At 41.6% G+C, this 20,654-nt stretch overlaps 1 long non-coding RNA gene across 1 annotated transcript in view; it reads left to right on the forward strand.

Annotated features, from left to right (window-relative positions):
- Window positions 1-20,654, forward strand: part of LOC142601713 (uncharacterized) — a 446,015-nt gene that overhangs the window by 17,492 nt on the left and 407,869 nt on the right. The gene's annotated exons all lie outside the window — the stretch shown is intronic.

Here is a 20,654-nt window from a genome sequence, read left to right on the forward strand (position 1 = left end):
CAGCAGGAGCTCTCCCAGGCGCATTAATAAGCGTTTTGCTGCAAGGCGTTTTTCTGGAAGGTGGGGAGAGGATGGCTCTTCTTGAAGTAGGAATGGTAGAAATGCCGCAATGCAAACAAATACTGATAAGTAAACAACTTATGTACTTGAGCTTTGCAGTGGATTTAAAGTATAAAATTGCAAAGACAGCAGTCTGCACGCTTTCTGAGCCTTCACCCGCCACCTGGTAAATCTCTGGAGAGGGCAGTGAAGCATCTCCTGGAGATTTGGGACAGTGCCGGACTTCAAAATGCTGGAGCTACTTCTCTGTATCTGCTGTCCTTGTGTCCTTTCAGAGATGGTGTGAGGTCAGAAAGGCAGAGCCAGGGCTCACCTACCAAGCAGACGATTCAGAGGAGCCCAAGTGCCTCAGACAGGATGGTGGCACTTGCTGAATTTGTTCACTCCCTGAATCCAACCTGCAGTTGCTCAGTGGCAGGATCAGTGCGGGCACTGCACAGCTGAGACAGAAAAATGAGGCCTAATTATTTGGAGACCCTTATAACCCAGATGCACTGCTCCACTAAGCAGAAGTCGGTGCTGCTCTGTTCATTATACAGAAACATTCTGCCTGTGTAGAATTTTCTCTATAGGTAGAACTTGATACCTTTTTATTATTATTAATTCTCTGCTGCTGTGTAATACTACACTGAGCTGTCAGGAGTTACTTTATTGCCCCTGAGCTGTTACTTTACCATATTGGGTGAACTGACTCCTGTGTTAGAAAACAGCTTTCCTCTTCCCAAACTGTTTAGTGTAAACAAGACTTTTTTTGCAAGTATGCGATGTTGTTTAATTGAGGTAAAGTACTGTCTAATTGCACAGATCATGCACAAGGAATAAATGTAGCAAAATTGCAGGATGGAATTTTTAAAGGTTTTTTTTTTACGTTCACTGTGAACAAAACATATTTTTACACTGATGAGTTTTTAATTAGACACAGCTCCCATTAGCTAAGATTAGGAGCTGGATTACATCTCCTGCATTTTTGAAATGCTATGTGATGATGAAAAGGATAAGCGAAAAGGAAGAATTAACACAAAAAGTTTCATTGCATCTAGGGATATGCTAAACAACATCTGAGCAAAGATAACTGCCTTCCCTCCACCCCTGCTGATGTGTCTGGGTTTATCAGCAGGAAATAAGAGTGTTTATGTATTGGGAGGTATTTGTTTTAAATATTTATAGGGCGCAAACTCCTTAGGCATTTACAGGAGGCTTTGTGAATTCATCATGAAGTTTTTTTATGCAGACTATTTTGGTGAATCTTTTTGGCATAATGCAAAAAGATTCCCTGCCCAGCTTCCGCATTAACCATATTGCACTGTCTGGATTAAGAGGAGTAGGAGAGGCAATGGCACAGTTACAGATAAATGGGCAGTACCTGGAACATGGAAAAATCTCAATGTGAAACAATGAGGCTGGAATTACAACACTGGCATTCCTAACATTTCTTTCTTCCCTTTACCTCACCTGCACTTGCACAAACAACTATACACAAATATGATCCAGAGTGTTTGCTCTGACCCTGAGTGTAGCAAAGAGGAGCTTCTGAGTAGCTAGTGATTATAAGACTGATGATAAGGCACTGAGAAAAATCCATCTCCTGTGAATAATCATAAAAAGATAAGTATTTCCTTGCCTTGCTTCTCTCCACCTTTTGCCCTCAGATATATTTCCCTTAGCCTAATAAAGCTGCGCGGGGCAGGCAGTTATAGATGCTTAAAGAGAAGCATCAGTCGGCATTTTAGGATGCAAGGTAGGTATTCTGGATGATGTCCTTTAGGTTAAGGATAGCCCATTTCTTGGTGCTTTGATTCGTTTCCTCAGAGAGGTATGAACAGGAGGCCATGTGGGTTTTTTCCCCTCAATCTAAGCAACTGTATGTGATGAAGCACAACCCATGAATTTTCTTTTCCTTTTTGTCTCTATGGAGAAACAAGAGGGAAAGGTAGAGAGTATATTCTTTGTTGCCATAGGTCAGAGTGAGGTACGTGCTCCAAGATCCTCTGCCAGCTCTTCACCTGTAAAGCAACAGAAGAGCCAAAAATTGTTTCTGTGGAACGCCGTTTTGCAAAAATACATGCTGAGGAGCACTTCAACAAGAGACAAATACTCTCTCCCACTTGGCATTTCAACATTGGTGATATTTGGGATTCAGAGCTCTAAAATATTCACAGATCTCCTTGTACAACACCTTTGCCATAAGCATGCTAACTAAAGATGCAAAATCTGGCTGGACAGGCTATGCTTTGTGCCCACGGTTGATGAACAGAATGAGTATTTCGGCTGCCAGCTCTCCAATCCCATCTGTTAGGATGCAGCTTATGTGGGTTAGATGTTGCCCCTATGCCAGAAATGCCATGTCCAAAAAGGTTGACAGGTCAGTTTGGTTCCAAACTTGCACTTATTACTTGCAGAAAGCAGCAAGACGTGTATGAGTTGGGATGACTTATGACTGACACAGAATGTAAGACTTCATTAATTAGAAGCTGTATTAATTAGAAAACTTTTTTAAAGTCATAGGGTTCTGTATGCACATATTATTTTTAACTTTAACTGGAAAAAAATGTAAGCAAGAAGATAATAATTAGCCACATTTCTGTACTGCATGCCTTCATACACTCTGCCACACCTGTTGACATTTAAGTTCCAAAAAAACCTTTTCTAAACAAGATAATAGCCAAATAGCAGATGATGGGTAGGCATGCAGATCATAAGGCTTGTAGGTGCCAAAAAGACAGATTGTATGCAGCAGGCACCCTGAAAAAATATTTGGAAAGTCACTTGGTCTCCCTGAGTTTGTCACAGTGAAGAACTGCTACAGGCAGCTCTACTGCATCCACTGACACCTGCAGATAAACTATAAAAGGAGTTAATCAGATGAGACATAATTTGGAGCCTGCCAGTCAAAAAAGGAATAATCCCAACTGGCCAATCTCAGAGTGCCTAATGCCCTTGTAAAAAGACCAAGCACATCACTAAATATGACTTCCCTATGAAGTTTATTGCGATATCACCTACAGGTCCCACCTGAGACCAGGACTTTGTTGTATTATAGGGTGTACAAATGCAGCCTCTGCAATCAAAAAGCAGAGAGTCTACATGAGGGAGGTTGGTAATGCTCGGCCACAAAAAGCTGGCCTGATTTGGGTATGTAATATGTAACCTCATTCTCTAGCAGAGAGCAAGGAATTAAACACAATGCCAGGCACAAGGCTGGCTGCTTGGTTCATTGCATCCTGCCTCCCCTTGGTTTGTATGGCAGCTTTTCCTTGTACTGTGTGTACTCATAAGTAAAAGCATCTCTTAGTGCTCCGGAATCTGAATAGAGTGACTGTACAAATGTCAACGCTGGCTGCAGATCATCTGTCATACGAGCAGAAGACAGCAGACAGCATGTCTTAGGCAAGGGAGAGAGATACTTTAACAGCTCTGAAAGGAGGTCAGTAATTGTTAATTTTGAGTTTTGACTCATTCCATTTACCTTTAGCTATAAGGGTACAATGAGGAAGTAGGATTTATCATAATTACATTTTCACCCTGAGGAGACACACCTGTGGGTAATTTCGAACTTCAGTGCTATCTGCTGGGTTCACAGAAGGTTTGGGATTAAATAAGAAAGATCAGGTTTGTGCCTCTTGCCACCAGGCTTTGCTGCTACATTTATCATGCTGCTAAATGTCAATTTGAGCAAAGTCCCCTCATACAAAGGTTGCTGGGAGTCACCATGATCCTCTCTAATGATGGTAGGTTTACAGGTGCCTTTTGTTTGAGAGGGTAACTGTGCTCCTTTCTGCAACCAGATAGTGAAAAAATTTTGGGGAAATACATAACTCTCATCTGTAAGAAACCCCCAGACTTCTGCTGAGAAATTGTTCCAAAAAAGCCCAAAGCACTATTAAAAAAAAAAAAAAAAGGGAGAATGTTTGAAGGCTTAAGTCACCATTTACTGTTTTTATTTTCTCTTCCCATCTCCCAGTCTTTTTCTTCTCTAACCAAATATCCTTCACCACACAATATATCTTATCTTAGCTCATGAATGTAAACAGTTTTCCTCTTGAAAAGAAACCTCTTGAGTACAAACAGCATTGAGCATGGCAGGAAATACAGTAACTGGTGGTCTCAATGCCATGGGAAAAAATGTAGGTTTTATAATTTCTGAGTTGTAGGGCAATTATAAAATTACTTCCAGACAGCAGCTGAGATCATCCTCTTCAGCCCATTGTAACTTTGATTTGCTTAGGTTGTAAAATAAATAAATAAATAAAAATAAGCAAACAAGCAGTAACAGAGTGCACAACCCTGTAATCTGTTGCTTCATTAATGCAAGATGTAAATGCTTCTCTTAATCTTCCTGAGCCTAGGAGTACAGGGTGGTGTATCATGATGACAAAGCAGGGTTACTGAAGGGACAGTCTATATACCCTTTTAAACTCAAACGCATTCAGTGCCATTGAACAAAAAGCTTTAATTTATCTATATGCAAAGCTCTGAATGTATTGCTTGTTTAATCATGTTGACGTGGACAGTGCAATTACTCAGAGCTGGAACTTCTCTCAACAATGGCTCAACTGCAGGTCACATTAGGAGCAAAGGACAGAGGTGGATTCCAAAGTGTTGTGTGGCATGAGACTTGTATTGGTAGCTGGGCTGGCCACACAACTGGGAGGCTCAAAGTGCCCTGAGTTCCCACTGAAGTTGTTGGGAATGAAAGCAGCGAGGAGGTGCTGACTCTCCCTGAGGCCACTGACTTGAGGTCCTTGTTGATGCCACTCGGTAGCACACAGAGCAGGCACTCGGCCACATCTGCAGTGCAGCTCTGCTGGTGGACATAGGTGCTTCCCAGGTAGGTGCTGGCAGAAAGGAGCTGGCTCAGCATCTTCAGACATCAGGCATTTCAGCTGGATGGTTGGGAAGGTCGTTACAAATATGGATAACGGGTGAAACCACGTTGAATGTTTTGCCTCCAGATGCACAAGTAAATTGCACTGGGCTTAATGCAGCTTCCTAAGTGCAGAGCAGGATATTTATAATGCCTGTTGCTGTGATATATAAGCACTTATCTAACTTTAAGCACTGAGCAAGCCAGCTGCAGGCCCTCCAAGGAAACAAGATTAGCAGGCAGCTACTCGCTGCACCCTCAATGGGAAGCACTTGCTACTAGGAATTCCGGCTACCAAAGGAAGAGGATGGTTCATTTCTGTGCAAGTCATATCCAGATCTGGCAGCAGGATACGTATCCTGGGCAGGATACATTTGGCTATAAATTTTAAATATTTTTAGAACTTGATTGTATTTTTATCTATCTCATGCAGCTCTTGTACTTCAGCTATTGCACTGCTTTGGTGATCAAAAAAACCCCCACATAATTATGCACTGCTGACTACAGGTTGTGCATATGTGACCTGTTGCATCCCATAGAAAATAATTGTATTAGAAGAGATTTTTGTCCTGCCTCTCTCTCCCAGGCAAATTCAGTCTATTTCCCAACTGAGTATGTCAATCATTATAACAATCACTTCTAGATCATTTGAGACACTGCTATGACCATGCCATGGGACAATGAGGAAAATCTTAGAGGGTATTTTCACAGTTGCTACAGAGCTTTTCCCCAGTTTTCTGCATTCTATGCCCGTGAAGGAGTATGTATGGGACAGTCCCTAAACTTGATTTCAGCCCCACTAATCTTAATGTTGCTCTGCAGGGATATAGGACCTGATTGCAAATGTGCTTACAAACCCACTCTGTCTTCACAAGCAGCGCAACTATAGTGCAAACCTCTGCAGCTCATCTTTACACAATACGTAAGAGGTCATAAGAGGTCTGAGCTGCAAGGCAGTATAGCAAGGTATCCATTTTTCTTTAAAAATTCAAGTCCAGTTCATGTGTCATTGAATTTCAAAGAGTTTTACTCTCCTTGTGTTAACCTAGAGTGAGTTTAGCATCAGTGAATGCTTACACAGAATGAGTGCTCTTCTGAAGTTGCTCCAGTGTTTTGAAACACTCTTTAACTTGCATTTTTAAGTTAGGTATTTGTATGGCCACTTTCTGTAATAGACGCCTCTCATTAACTGTATGAGAGATCAAGTCCTTTACTCTGAACTATTTAATTTTAAGATTTAATTTTATATATGTCACTGCCTTTAAATTCAGTTAAGAGATACGAGCTCAGATGATTATTACTGGCAACATGTTAATCTTTGAGGCGTGGATGTGTGATCCTGAAATGCAGTCAGTGCCTTGGGAGTCCTTTAAGTTCTGAAAACAAAGGTAACTTCTCCATGTTCTTCCCAAATATGCAGCTTGTCTGCATCCTGGTTAAACTGATAGGCTAACTTGGGGTGACTTGCAGAGCTGTAGCAGTGACGTAATACTATAATATCATGTCTAGGCATCATGTGTTCAGAAGCTGCATTTCCAGGAATGATTTAAAAAGCTAACACTGCCAGCAAATTGAAAGGCAGCTTAAATGCCCGTTCACATCTACTGTGTCTGCAACTCAGCATCCATGTGTCTGTGAACCTCATTCTACAGCTTTGGTCCTCTTATAGTTGAGCTGAATTAAGTTTTAATTAGGTCAAAAATAGGGATTGTAGTGTTTTGGAAGGGAAAGCATACCTTTTTAATGTTATAAGTTCAGTGTATGCAAATTTACTTACACCACTTTGGGGAAGCAGAATTTAAGTAAGTGCCAAGTTAAAGGTCTCTATTGAATCGCTAGACTCAAACTTTCAGCTGTAGTTGAAGCTGTTCAGGATGGGATACAGGAAAGGCCATGAATGTTAATATGGGCTCTACAATTTGACGTATAAGAGGACAATTTTGTCCCTTATTTACAAAAAGTTTTATTGCTGTATGGAAGTACAAGCAAGAAGGTATACAATCATCTTTGGGTTAAATTGTTTCCTTTTCCTCTTCCTTTGTAATACATTAAGTTGCCTTCATGAAGTCATAAAATATATATTTTTGTGGAAGCCTGGGGCTCTAAGTCTTGCACATAAATGGTAATCAAGAGTTTTAAAGGGCTATTTAAAAATGTGTACAGAATGGGATTAATGAAACTAATTGGATTTGTATTTAGCCCAGTTTTGTTGTCAAGTTTTCAGATTCTGGTTTTGAAAATGAAGAGAAAAGCTTTATTTGATGCTTAACTACTGGCAGGTAGCACTTCACATATTATACAGTAATAAAAAGATCTACTTTCGTTATGGAGTAGTGGATCATATTTCTTTATTTCTGTAATAGTTTTATTGTTATTTTCTTCCATTGAGTTGCTTCCAGGAAGGGAATCGCTTATGTTTTTCCTCTTTTTCCATTCTTTCTTCATATTTTTTTCCCTTTTCTTTCCTTTGCTTCTAGACTTTGACTTCAGGTTCTTTTTATATAGCAAGCAAAGCCGAGCAGGTTTGGCATTCTATTTCGAGTACCATTAAAATGTGTATAAATGTAGTACTCAACAAAATGTGACAGTAATGGCAGTCCAAATTCACAAGTGTTGCTGTTTTACGCTGCAGTCCCAGCTCCCTTGCAATTAAAAAGCACAATAGATAATGTTGGGTGACATACTCTAAATATTTCTATGTGTTTCTATTTCTTGTAATTCTAACACAACTCCCCTCCCTTATAACAGTTAGGTTAGGGATTATTACAGTTATTAGTGTACTTTCTGGAATTGTTATGCCAAAATGTATCTCAAATTCAATTCTGTTTAATGTAGGCCATAATCTCAAAAGATATTTAGATGCTGAACTTTGAGGATCTTAGCCCTAGGCATATTGCAGGATGTACACACATGAATAGTAATCGCACAAGTCACATTTCTGAAGTTACCGTGGGGTGGGATATATGCAGGATCAGAAGCTGGTGCTGCTGAAATTAATTAAAGTATGCATTAGGACCATGGTCATAAATCGAGAGGAGCAAATGCAGCGCCCTATATTTGCCTTATGTGGAACACGGCTTGCAGATTTCCTGATGTTTTTGATAATAATGGTTAAACAAAAGACAATTTAGCTTTAATGCTTAGAATTCCTGGATCCTTGCTTCTTTTGGCTCTCCAGATGACATGACCAGCAGTAATGAATCCAAGCTGGCAGCTGGAGACTTTCTGCCTCTCTCTAATTTTTATTGGATGATTATTAGAGATAGAAAACTGACAGCCTGGAGTTTCTCATTTACCTACTCAGAGCAGGTAAAGAATATGCAACAGACCTGCAAACTTTCCAACTTCTCAGCCCTAATTAACCAGAAATTGAATCGAACACTAACTAAAGCCTAAAGAGGCTACCCTGGCCTCAGCATCAGCCTTAATGTCTGCTCTCACAGTAATTCATCTTGCAAAAGAAATCTCAAGTGTGTGTTTTGTGTATTTACAAGCCAGTCCGTTTGCTGTTGCAGAGGTGATTAACTCACACATTGTCTACTAGTTGCCTACTTCTGCAGCTGAGAATTTGCACAACGAATCTGCGCATCATTGTTTATTTAGAGTAGCAGCCAGTGTTGCTAATTAGAATTAGATTTTAATTGTCGTTCCTAACAGTGTGCTTGAGACATAGGCTAATTTACTCCTCCTTCAGGCAGGGAGATCAACTTCCAACCTTTCTTTCTATGATTTCTAAGGGATAAATGAGTTCCATTTAATGTCTAGTTAAGATGCGCCCAGACCAGGCATGACCTGAAGAGTCTGGAAGCACAAAACCTTGTGGCTTTAGACTAAAAATGTTCATCCTCAAGTTCCCAAACTCTTGACACTGTTAATCCTCTTTGCATTGTGCCTCTTGGCACTTTACCTCTAATGACAAGTACTCCTGTCCATTCTCTTTCTCTCAAGGGAGCTCATGAAATTTTGGTAGAAACTGTGGCAAGCATTTCTGCGTGGGCTCTTCTCTAGTGGAAATAAGACTTCCCCCAGAGATACTTCGTGTGGATTCATCAGATCTTACTCCGTAATCTATACAGAAATAAATTGCCAGGACCTTTCACGTGTGCTGGGATTTTCAGAACTGAGTAGTTTCCTTTGCCATCAATTTGTATTGGTATCTGCAGAGAGGTTGAATAGCCTACCAGCCGTCCTCTAAGTCAGTGTTTCTCAGTCTGTTGCAGCTCCCAGAGAGTCTGCAAAAAGGCTGGAAGGGAGTTGTGAAGAGTTAGGGAAAAGCGGTATTGGTAGGCAACGCATTTCCTTCATGCTGAGAGTGAGACCTGGTTGTGGTTACTGACTGCAAGTACTTACGCTGGCCAAGGAGCTCCTAGCTGCCTGCCTTCCTGCAGGCAGACGAGTTAGGGCAAGAGAGCGAATGTCTCCACAAGTAACCAAGAATGACAACCGGTTCCCACCCCACCCTCCTGAAAAAAACTCTGAGATTATGCTGAGGACTGTGTATGTCAGGGGGACAGACAAAGAAAGATAAGCCACGTGGAGCGCATATCTTTAGAAATGTCTGAGGAAAGATTGTAAGCCATCTACATATGTTTTAGGTACTTACACTAAACTTTTCCATTGTTGGACTGGCCTACAAACATTTAAGCAAGCTTTCTAGAAACCCCACCACCCAGGCTGAACCATGCCTGATAAATATTGTTGTATTAAGTTTTGGGTTTGTTTTGGTGGGTTTTTTCCTCCCAATGTCTATACAAGGGTAATGGCTCGTTTTTCAGTTCCCTAGTGAATTCCTCTTGAATGTACGCTCTGTGTACAGAATCCATCAGCCAAAACAGTCATTCCAGCAGCAGCCTCAGAGTGCACAACTAACAGAATTACCATCAATAAAATGCATATGGAATTCCTTAAACTTGCGAACGCTTATTTTCCTGCCAGAGGTATACAGTAGTTCATAAGAGTACTAGCAGGAGATTCCAATTATACAGAATATTTGTGTCAGTAGCAGATGTAATTAAAGGAATCGTTCTTTGGTTTAATGTTCACCTTTGGCACAAATTCTATTGGGGTTTAAATGTCGAAGGACATAAATATTGTACGTGGGGAAAATAGCATCCTCTATTTGCAGACCAGCTGAATTAAAAACCACAGGCAGTTAGGTGGTCCAGATGAAAACTATTATAGTGAGAGGTGAAAACCATACTGAGTATCATGGCCCGGAGTTTCAAGAAACGCACACACCCGCAGTGATTTGCAGCAAGGCTATGTAGTTGCACGGCCAATCTGCTAACGCACACACAACCTTTAGTAGCTATGGAAGGAGTTGGTTCAATAGGAGATATCTGATGAAGTTCTCAGGAAACCAGTAACAGATGAAGCATGCAAGATTTGTTTCATGTTTTCATGGATTTTAGGTGACTCCAGACAAATATTAGTTCTCCTCTTTGTTATTTTCTCTTCCAGTTGCTTTCAGTTTATGCCTCTCAATACCAATAACCTTCACCTTATATTAATACTTAATAGGAGACAGGAAAAAAGGGCAGCTCAGCTTCTGGTTCCACCACAAGCTGTGTCTATTTATCAGTGCTTTCAAATGAATCAACTAGATGCAGTGACATAAAAATGTCTTTTTCCTCCTATCATAAATCCCCAGACTGGCACAGGTTTCTTAATCATGCCACTCATCAGCAGAGAATAAGCATGACACCAACCCGATACCCAAACAAACGCCATTACCTTTAGCCTTGCAGCTTTCTACAGCACTGTAAAATGTTAGGGGTCTTCTCAGCTTATAATTTTTTGTCTATAATTTGTATATAAAGAACCACGTAAATGATCTGCCATTCTCAAAATTGTTTATATGGTTACATTTGGATATCTCTAATCTTTTCTCCAAGATTACCGGTCAAAAGCAAGGCATGTGACTAAATAGATCTATCAATGCTTTCTGTAATCAGCTGAATGGTAAACTGAAAAACTCCTTTATTTGGGGGCAGAGAGCTGTACTGCAGTGTAATGTCCCTGTGAAAAATTGTATTGCTAAGTCCAGACTAGGTCTGAGCCTGATCCTGCTCCAAGACACTACACGTTGTTTAGTGCTCTTCCACAGCACAGAGTTTTACTGGTGGTTTGGAGAAGCACCAATGATTAATGCTGGAGCTGTGGTAAGGAATAAACAGATCTTACTCATACATTATGGAATTGTTGATGTGTGTACTAATTCTGGGAAAACCAGCTAGGAGGATAAACATGGTACTGAATGTAGACTTGCCTCTTGATCCTATGATCACTGTCACTAGAGATCTTAATTCTCTGGTAAACATGAAGGACACATGGTACTCCTAGGGCAGAAGAATGCCCTTAAAAGGGCAACAAAAGGTCTGGACCCATGCCAAAACGGGGTAAGCCTGCACAGCGGTTCCTTTGCACTCTCTGCACTCTTTTTGGAGCTCCACCAGGCACCAAGATCTGCCTAGATGGGTAAAGTTACAGAGTTTCCTTCCACTTACACTCAAAGGCAGTCCAGCTCACAGCACGTAGTGCTGTGCAAACCACTGCTGTCCTGGCATCACTGTGGAAAGGACAATGAGTAAGTAACTGCTGAGGCCAGTCGCCAAAGGCTATGCTGTTAAGACATCTCTGAACACCCCTCTGAACTGAGACCTCTAAGGTCTTTGAATTCTCTGCCTGCCATGACAATGACCCCGGCTGCTACACACAGCCGATGGCCTTCCCTTTGGGGAGGGTAAAGCAGAACAGGGCCGTAGTGCAAGCTGCATCACTGTGAGAATGATTTTCCTTGCAGAGAAAGATGGAAAGCGTGTGTGCAGTAAAAGTAAATTTAAGTGTAAAATAAATTCTTTTTTTTTTTTTTTTTTGGGGGGGGTGGTGTAAAAAAAAGGGAGAAAACTGGCTAAAGATGGGGTGAGCTACATTGCTCTGTGCTCCTGGAGGGATATTGACAATCCCTGAAATGTTAGAGGTGTGGAGAGGAGTAAGAATCATGAAATTTTTTCTTGACTTGTAACTGTGAATCTTGTCCCAGTTATGATAATATTGTTTATTTGATTCTTCTAAGAGGATCTTGCTGCTTATATATAATGTCCCACTACTTTTACAGTGTTCCATCCCCTGCAGTCCTCCCACATGCTCATCCTTGTAAACTCTGATCAGTTCTTCATTTTTCTTCTAAAGTAACCAAATCTTCCTTATCAATTAAAAATTCAAAGGATAAAAAGCCAGCAGCCTCCAAAATGCTACTCTTGCTCAGTTCCAATTTATGCCTTCCTCTTCCAGAACATGTTTGAGAGCATGTAGAGCAAACAGAAAGCATCAAGAGCTCTCCATTAACAAACTTACTACCATTCCCTGTGAATTTTGAGACTATCAAGTAATGTGCCATCTCGTCCCCCTCCTGTGTCTACTCTCTTCCATCCTATGCCTTCTATCTTGGTCAACTGATCATTAAAACTTGCTTTTCGAAGGGATCGTTAAATGACCTGGCATTGTTGCTACTCGGAACAATTTAATTCCAGAGAAATCGATGAGTCCCCAGGCAGGTCTGTTATGGTCTAGCCTTGTTGTCAAAATCGTGTTCTTCCCTTTTTGACCTCCTGTGGTCTGGAGAAGGAGGAGGTTTTAAGGATGTAAGCAATTGCTCTTTTTCTTGCCGATAGCATGATCACTGGTACCCCTTTGTTGGGTCCGAGAAACTGGACTTTACTATATCGAGTTTTTCGGTGGTAAGTTCTTGTTCCACACTTCAGAACTGCTTTTAATAACCTAGAGATGAAATAATGATATTTTAGTTATGAAGGTAAGGTATCCCTTTTCATCTCAGAGTTCATGTTACAAGCAAAAGTCTTGGCCGTAATCAAGCCAGTATTGTAATCTGAATCTTATCAGACTCTTGAAGAGAGTCTGTGAACAGTTCTAGTTCAGAAAAAGAAAAAAGAGGAAAAAACTTGCACCATTTTATAGAGGATAATGTAGAATATTAAGTTTTTTATTAATAGATTACCATCAACTAATTTATGAATGCACATGGAATGAAAAGAGCTAAGAAAATCAGTGCAAGATGCTTTAATCATCCTCGAACACAGATCAACTGAGACATCTAATAACAGAAAGCATTGTGTGGGGCCACAGCCAAGGGTCCATTTATTTGGTAGTACCTTTCAAAATCTTACTCAAAAGAGAAACAATGACTAAAATCGTAGGTCTCGAATTAAAGCAGTAATAAACTAAATAGCTGCAGATAACCTGCAATTCTCTCCAGTCAAAATAACGCTCTCACTATTATCTTTATGGTAGAGAGAGTCCTATATGTGAAAGGGCACAAAGTTTTTCACATGGAGGACTTATTCCCAAAGGGTCTGAGTGGTTTCCATAAATCTCTGTGGAACTTCATCTGAAATAAGAGCAGACCCAGAATAACTACATCTACTTGGGACAAAACTGAAACCTTTTTTTTTTTTCAGTGCCTTACGAGAAACGCATGTGGTCATGATTAGACTTCAGAAGTAAGGGGAATCTTCTCTTTATTTTTCAAGTTTTGCTTGATATTATCTGTGTTGCACATAAGGAAATGCACAGTTGAATCCCTAATAACGTCCTCAGACAAAGAAATCTTAAGGCTGTCGATTTAAATTGCTGTAGTAACACAAACCACGTAAGTTACTTTCTAGCATTGAATAACATGCGCTTTAAGGAGCTAAAGGTCAGACTTAAAACAGGATCACATGTTGTCATCACGGGTGATTTTTGTTTTCATAAACTTTTCATCTTCAGCTGTGGGGCTGAACATTTTTGTTATTCCATCATTTTTCAGCCTCTGTATAGATAGATGAAACCGAGTTTTTTCTATGAAAACAAACTAATTATTGCTAAACAGTCAGGAATGTTGTTAATTATTTGACTTAAATCATGCTGTTTGTGAAACATTAAGTCTATTATAAGATGATAATGATAACTACAAGTATTATAACTGCCTTTATGAAAAGAATGTTAGAATAAATGTTCTGGAAATGATAGTTTCTCTTCTATGGTTTTACACAGAACTTTTCTACTCCTTCATCTCTGAATTCATAAGCATTAAATACACACACAGCTTGGAGCACTTCACGAAACAGAATAAATACACCTCCTCATTCGAATCAATACAGCTACTTCAGTTAACAAAGACTTCATTCTTGTTGGAGTAATCAAAATCTATATCATGTTTGCTTTGATTACTGTACTGGGATATCTTTTCCCTGTACATTTGAGCTCTAATTGCCCTGCCACCAAGAGGCCGGGAGGGAAAGGACTGAAAACACACAGCCAGGCTTCCCATTACAGGCACCTACAACAGATTCCCTCCTACTGTCACACACTGCTCAGGAATTTGAGGGGTTTTGCTATGAAAGCTTCTTTCTGTGGGGTAAAAAAGATAATCTGGCTGTATGTTTGTGGGAGTAAATTCATTCTAGGAAGGCAGCTAGTAGGAAGAGTTGCATTTTAGAACCCACTGTACAATGGAGTAGTTTGTCAAGTTTCAAAATGAAAAAGGAAAAAAAAAAAACCAACCACAAACTACTCACGTGAAGCTGGCTGTTCTTGTCATAGCTGCTTTACCTCACAAAGTAGATATAAATGGGAAGGCTCAGGGCATTGCCAGATACTCAGACTCCCATAGTTTGCGTAATGTGATCTGTTTTCACGAAATACCTCATGCACGAAACTGCAAATATATTCAATTATAAAGAAAATCCGTAGCAATTAAAAATATGCCAATTTTTATCTAGGAGATGACAAACGAATGTTGTACATGTCTGTATGTAAGTTTGATCTTATTGTAGAGCACCCAAATACCATGTTAACAATTAAATTTCTCGGAATGTATTTCTTCATAGAACCTGCATCTTCGTAAACATCTTTTGCCAGAAAGTTTCCTTATGCATTCTTCATATTTCTTTCTGCATGCTATCAGTTTCGTCCCTTAAGAAGTGGTTTAATAAGTACTGTAATTATAATTCTTTCTAATGTCACTTTATGTGAAGTGTATCAGGCAAAAGAATCCATAAAATAACAAATACAGTAAGAACAACCTAGTGTACACACCTACAGGGAGAATTTGAAACAAAGATCCCAAAGATCTGCCCCTGTGTAAGGCAGAGGTGGGCAGTGTGGGAATATTGAGACATTGGGGAGAGGATTCTTGGGACACCAGTAAAAGAAATTTGTGGGAAGCTCACCTTGAACTGGACAATCAGAAGTGAATACTTAGTAAATAAAACAAAAACACTTAAGTGGAAACTGATGGGGATGATCCCGGAGTAGAGAGTGACATCCGTCAGTCACATTAATGTTCAACGCAAAGACAGATGTCTAGTTACAATGCTACAAAAATAAAAAAGAGTGGAAAGCGAGAGAGGAATATAACTGTGTTGTGCAACAGACTGAGATATTTTTCAAGTTATTCACATCCTTTAGCTCAGCTCAAGCCGGAGCCCGAGGAAACCTGTTGTAGGATGATGTAGTTAACAGGGCCGGACCTAAGAGAGGTTTGTTCCCAGATAAAATGCTTAGATAATGAGAAGCCATGGGACTCTGACGTATTCCTAAAACCTTCATGACTCGTCTATTGGAGAGAGGAGCGCTGCGGAGCGGGGGCCGAGCCGATGCAGCACATCTCCCTCTGCTGGGAGGCATCGCCATCGCGCAGCCGACTGTCGCGACCAGGGGCGCCTGCAGGAAGGGCCGGGGGAACGCTCGCTTCGCGTCCTAACAAATACAAACTGACAGGAGGTCTCACCTTTTGTATTTCTGCGGTGAATTTTCAGGAAATGAATACAGAGACTGAAATGATCAAGCTTTTTCTTTCTTTTTTTTTTTTTAAAGTGTTACTGAATATTTGTACATGGGAAATGTTTTGATAGTGTATCATGCAACAGGAATAAGGAAAATAGTTTGAATACTGAACTTTAGATGCTCGTGATGAATTGTGCATGAATGCACTACAGCTCAGGAACTGTTCAGAGAAAATATTCACCAAACAAATGTGAAGAGAGAATAAATAAATAAGAAATCTGTGATCTGTTTACAGATAATTCACGTAAAAAGAAAAAGCTCTTTGGGTGCATTATTTGGCTGTAGCTGGAGGACACAGATTTCAAAAATGGGCAAGGAGACTAAGTCCCATTGCCATTCAAGAGTATGATGCCCCTAACTACTGAAAGTGAGACTTAAACACCTTTGGTTTTTTGTTTTGTTTTTTTTTTTAAATCTGTATTCCCCAGGCATAGGAGTCCCCAGCTCCAGCAGCATCCTCTTGCACAAGTGACAACAGAATGTTATGCACAGTAGCATACAACAGGATGATGCACACAGTATCCAGTGTGAATACAGGGACAGAATTTGGCCCTACCTTTAGTATAAATACTTGAAATGGTTCTTTAGCTCAAGAATGTCCTCTTCAGACATTACGAAGAGCCTCACTGTTCAAAAGAACAGTGAGGACATCAAAGTTGTTAATTGCTGTAAATTTATTAAACAAACAGGAGTATGTGGACCTGAAAAGGCATGCAGGAGCAGGACATTGTATGGCCTCTGAGGTGATTCACCACAGTTTCAGAGAGATGGTTGTTGTGAGGTGAAACACTGTTTAAACAGTTTCTGTGGGTAATAACATATACCTACGGTCTTGCTAATATAGTGTCAAGACTGAAAAATTAGCCCAGTACTATAGTGCATGAGTATGGATGAAAATTTGGAAGATCTGGTTCCATAAATAAGCAAAGTAGTGATTTTGGAAGCTGAAACACAATCAGTTGTTTTATTAGATTAGCTATGAAAGAAATTTTCCTCAGACCACAATTCCACCACAGTCAGTCCCAGCGTGAAAAACAAAATGCTCAGTTTTTGGTGGGAATGAGGTTGTGTTGCTCTTGAAATGTAAGATATCAGAAGGGTAGTTTCATTTGCTGACCCACAGTATCACACAAGGCAACCATGGAGGAAGTAATTGCCTATCTAAACTGCGAGATAAAACTGCAGTACTTGATAGCTTGTGGTACGTATGTCAGTGAAGTGAGAGGCTTGCCACACACCTGCTTTTTGGCTTGTGTTGTCCTGGGCTCTGCCGTAAGACAAGTGCAGCATGGCAGAGCCTGGGAGAATGGCACAGCCAAAAGCAGGTATGTGTGATATACCTTTCATGCTACGTGTTACCCAGCATTGCAAACAGCTAGCAGAGAACCTTGCAAAATATAGCCCTTGCTCACATATTCCATGCTGCTTTAGGTATATCTCAGTAGCTGAGAGCATCTTGACTATCAAACATAGTGTCCTGACGTGGAGCCCGAATCTGCATCCGTTATTAATGTTTGTGTACTAAATAAGTCCTCAGGCCAGTTGTCCAGTGGTGACAGTATCTGCCTAGGAACGCAGTGCTCACTGTGAGGATGTGTTACCAAATCTTACTTCTACTTATCAATGCACTGAAGAAATTCCTCTCCTTGTTCCAACCAGCATTGCTCAAGTCCCACGTAATGCAGGGTACCTTAGTAGCTCTGCTCCAAAGTCATTAATCAAATTTCACAACTCTTTGCAACGGGGATCGGAGGTCTTTGTTTTCGTACAGTGCCTGCTGCAATGTGGTCCTGAGCTGTGCCACTGTAACAAAAGAAAATATAAATTTCCCTTGAGTTCTGTAATTAGATTAAGGTTTGTATAAATCATTATAAATTTAGAGGATCTTAAGAAAACATCTAGAGCAAAACCTGGTACCTATACTACCATTCATAATATTAATTATGAAACCTGATAGGACTTTTCAAATCCAATATGCCTTCTAATTGATTATTTTGCAACTCCAGATACTTGGGCAATAAAATACACTGAAGTCAAATTCACCAGCTCTGTGCTTTGAAAAACTGCCTGTCAAGAGCTTGAAATTCCTGAGTTGATAGCAGGGGTGAAAAAAACTTCAGGTATTGATTTAGAACCTAACCCTCATTTAAAAAGCTCTTTTGGAAAAGCAAACAAACAAACAAACCCTTAAGTACACAAGTTACACAGAAACCTTTTAAATGTTACCCTAGATTTTATAGTCACTGACCGTGGGTATCTCATTTAGAGTTGCAATTTCTTGAACTTACCTGAAAAGCTAGCTAAGGCAACACCTGTTAGGCTGCTAAATCCACTTCCCAATGCAAACTGTTTGATGCTTGATATTTTTGTCTAAGTATGAAAACTGGAGATTAATATTTGCCTCTGATGAGTTTAGGAAATGTATGCAGTGATTTTTAAGGACATGTAAGGTGACAAAAAGATGATAGACTGACTTACATTACGTGTACTTTTAAGTCATGAACTTTTCAAACAGCTGGGAAAATACCTCTCCACCCAGGTTCTATCAGGGAGAAAAAAACACTTTTGGAATAAGTCCAGGCAATTTGCACTTTCTAATCCCAAATCCCTGAATTATCTCAGTTCTTTAACTCCTGTGTCAAATCTGAAATTTATTATGTTGGGCTAATAATTCTGCTTATCTCAAAGGGACAAACATAAAGAGCCTTTGGGACAGACTGGCTCCTGAATAGGCAAAATCCAGCAGGGTGGCGTTAAGGATGGCCCAGGCACAAGTGCCGTTTGTCAATGCATGGAGGACCTCTGAGGAAGCTCGGTGATACAGGCACATTAAGCATCCTTGGATGCCCTGTGTTATGCATAATGGAGCATAGAAGGACTTGAAAGCACGTTTTTCAGAGAAGACCCCTATTTAGCTATTTTTTACTGTTGCTTGAACCATCTTCTCGAGGTCGAGGTCTATCTACTTCCAGCAGAAAAGTGTTTACTGAACACCAGTACCCTTGTTCCTCTGTAGTCCACCACACCTCGGGTACTGGGAAAAGACTTGCTTTCTCCGCAAGCCGAGAGCTTGTGGTCCCTGTGCCATCACTTCTGTCACAGCTCCCCCATGCACCTACTGTGGGGCAGAGAGGCTGACAGGTTGGCAGCCACCAGGGATCACCGGGCAGGGCTGCAGGGACGTCATCTTGAAATTGGGATGGACCTATTTAATGAGGTCACTGAGCTGCTAACTAGAAACTAAGCCTGGAACTATAGGTATTACTCCTGGGAAGCCCGAAAACATCAAAAATAAATTAATTCCATTTAATGGAGAAGCAAGCCCTCCCTCCCCCATCCCTCGTGGCAGTAGATGTGCCCATCAGCTGGTGCTGAAACGAATACATCTTCCACGTGTGACATCTTTCAGGGGTCTCTCTTCTTGCCTCTGCAAAGTTTCCCCTAGCACAGGGGAAACAGTAAATACCCAACAACTGAGAGATGCTCCCAACTTACAGAGTTATGGCAAAACTGGCAAACAAACATCATACACGGGGAACTGCTCTGTTGACTATCAACCTGAGACATAAGGCTAGGAAGCATGAGGTCAGGGATCGGTGTTGGGAGCTCATGCAATCAAAAAAGCTCTTCTTCAGGAGCCACATTCTCCTTTGAACGTGGCTACAAGTTGAAGGTTTCTGTTCCACCACTTACACAGCCTCACAGGTTTGGTGGAGCCTTAATGTTTTCTAAACTATGCCATAGTGTTTGAAGTGGATAGGACTTGCCCCCTTAAAAGATGCCATACAGCCAGGAGATGGAGAGCTGGAGTGCTCTAGTTGGACAGGACTGCTTAGAGTTACTGGGTACATCAGCCCATGGGGCTTGAAACGCACCCTTCCTGGGGCACCTTCCAGGTGTACCCAGGTGCGCCACCCAGAACAAAATCTGCCCCTTTTTCTTGCTCTGTGCCTGTACAAAAAAAAAGGAAACGTTGCTTTCCTGTTGTACTGCAGCTTTGTCAGCTGCTGTGGAGGAGAAAAATCCCCTGCTCCCCCCAAACCCAGAGATGGGGAATAGTCTGGGTAGTTCCCTGGGGAAGGCACTAAAGTCAGGGGGCAGGAGGGATGGCCCCTCCCTGGGGGCAGGCAGCTCCTGTGGCCCCTGGGAAACCCTCCTGCAGCATCAGCAACACTGCTACTGTTTTCCTGCCAGGGGCGGAAGGCAAAGCCAGCGCGTCTGGGAAGATCACAGCCGCGCCTCAGAGGAAAATACCGTTCCTTGCCTCACACGCAGCCCTGCTTGGGCTGGAGAAGGCGATGCTCCCTCGAGTGCCGTGGCGTGCGGAGGCCTGTGGGGCTGCAGCGCCCTGGCATTGGCAAACCTGGCATGTGAGTAGGTGGGTCTGGTCGTGGCTGGGGACAGCCAGCCTGGGCTCTGCAAAAGTAACTTAAAACAAAACAAGCCCCAGAAAGCAAGAGTAAAACCCAAGTGAGCCCGGTTTGAGCAGTGAACCTGAGATATGGGTGCTGCCATCCCACTGAGTGAGATTTTGTGGGTGCGTATTGAAGGCAGAGGCCGAGGGAGAGCTTTTTGGGGCTCTAGGGAGGGTGGGAGGGTAAGGTCTGGATGGGAACAACCCCACTCTTAAGACAGAGATCCTGAGGGACAAACAGGCAGATGTTCCCCAGGGACAGGAAGGGTCCCCCAATGTCCCTCCTGGTGCTGCCTCTCCCCTTGCCCCCACCCCGGTGCTTGTGGGAACAGACAGGTGCCCACTGGCCGGTATGGGGCTCCCCCCTCCCCGCATTTTGTGGCTCCCTAAGGACGGCCGTGGCCCCCCAGAGCCCTGCAGGTGTGGGCTGTGCCAGGCCCACGGGAACGGTGTGCGGACGAGAGAGCC

This window comes from Balearica regulorum, chromosome 4, assembly GCF_011004875.1.
Source record: "Balearica regulorum gibbericeps isolate bBalReg1 chromosome 4, bBalReg1.pri, whole genome shotgun sequence".
Taxonomy (NCBI): domain Eukaryota; kingdom Metazoa; phylum Chordata; class Aves; order Gruiformes; family Gruidae; genus Balearica; species Balearica regulorum.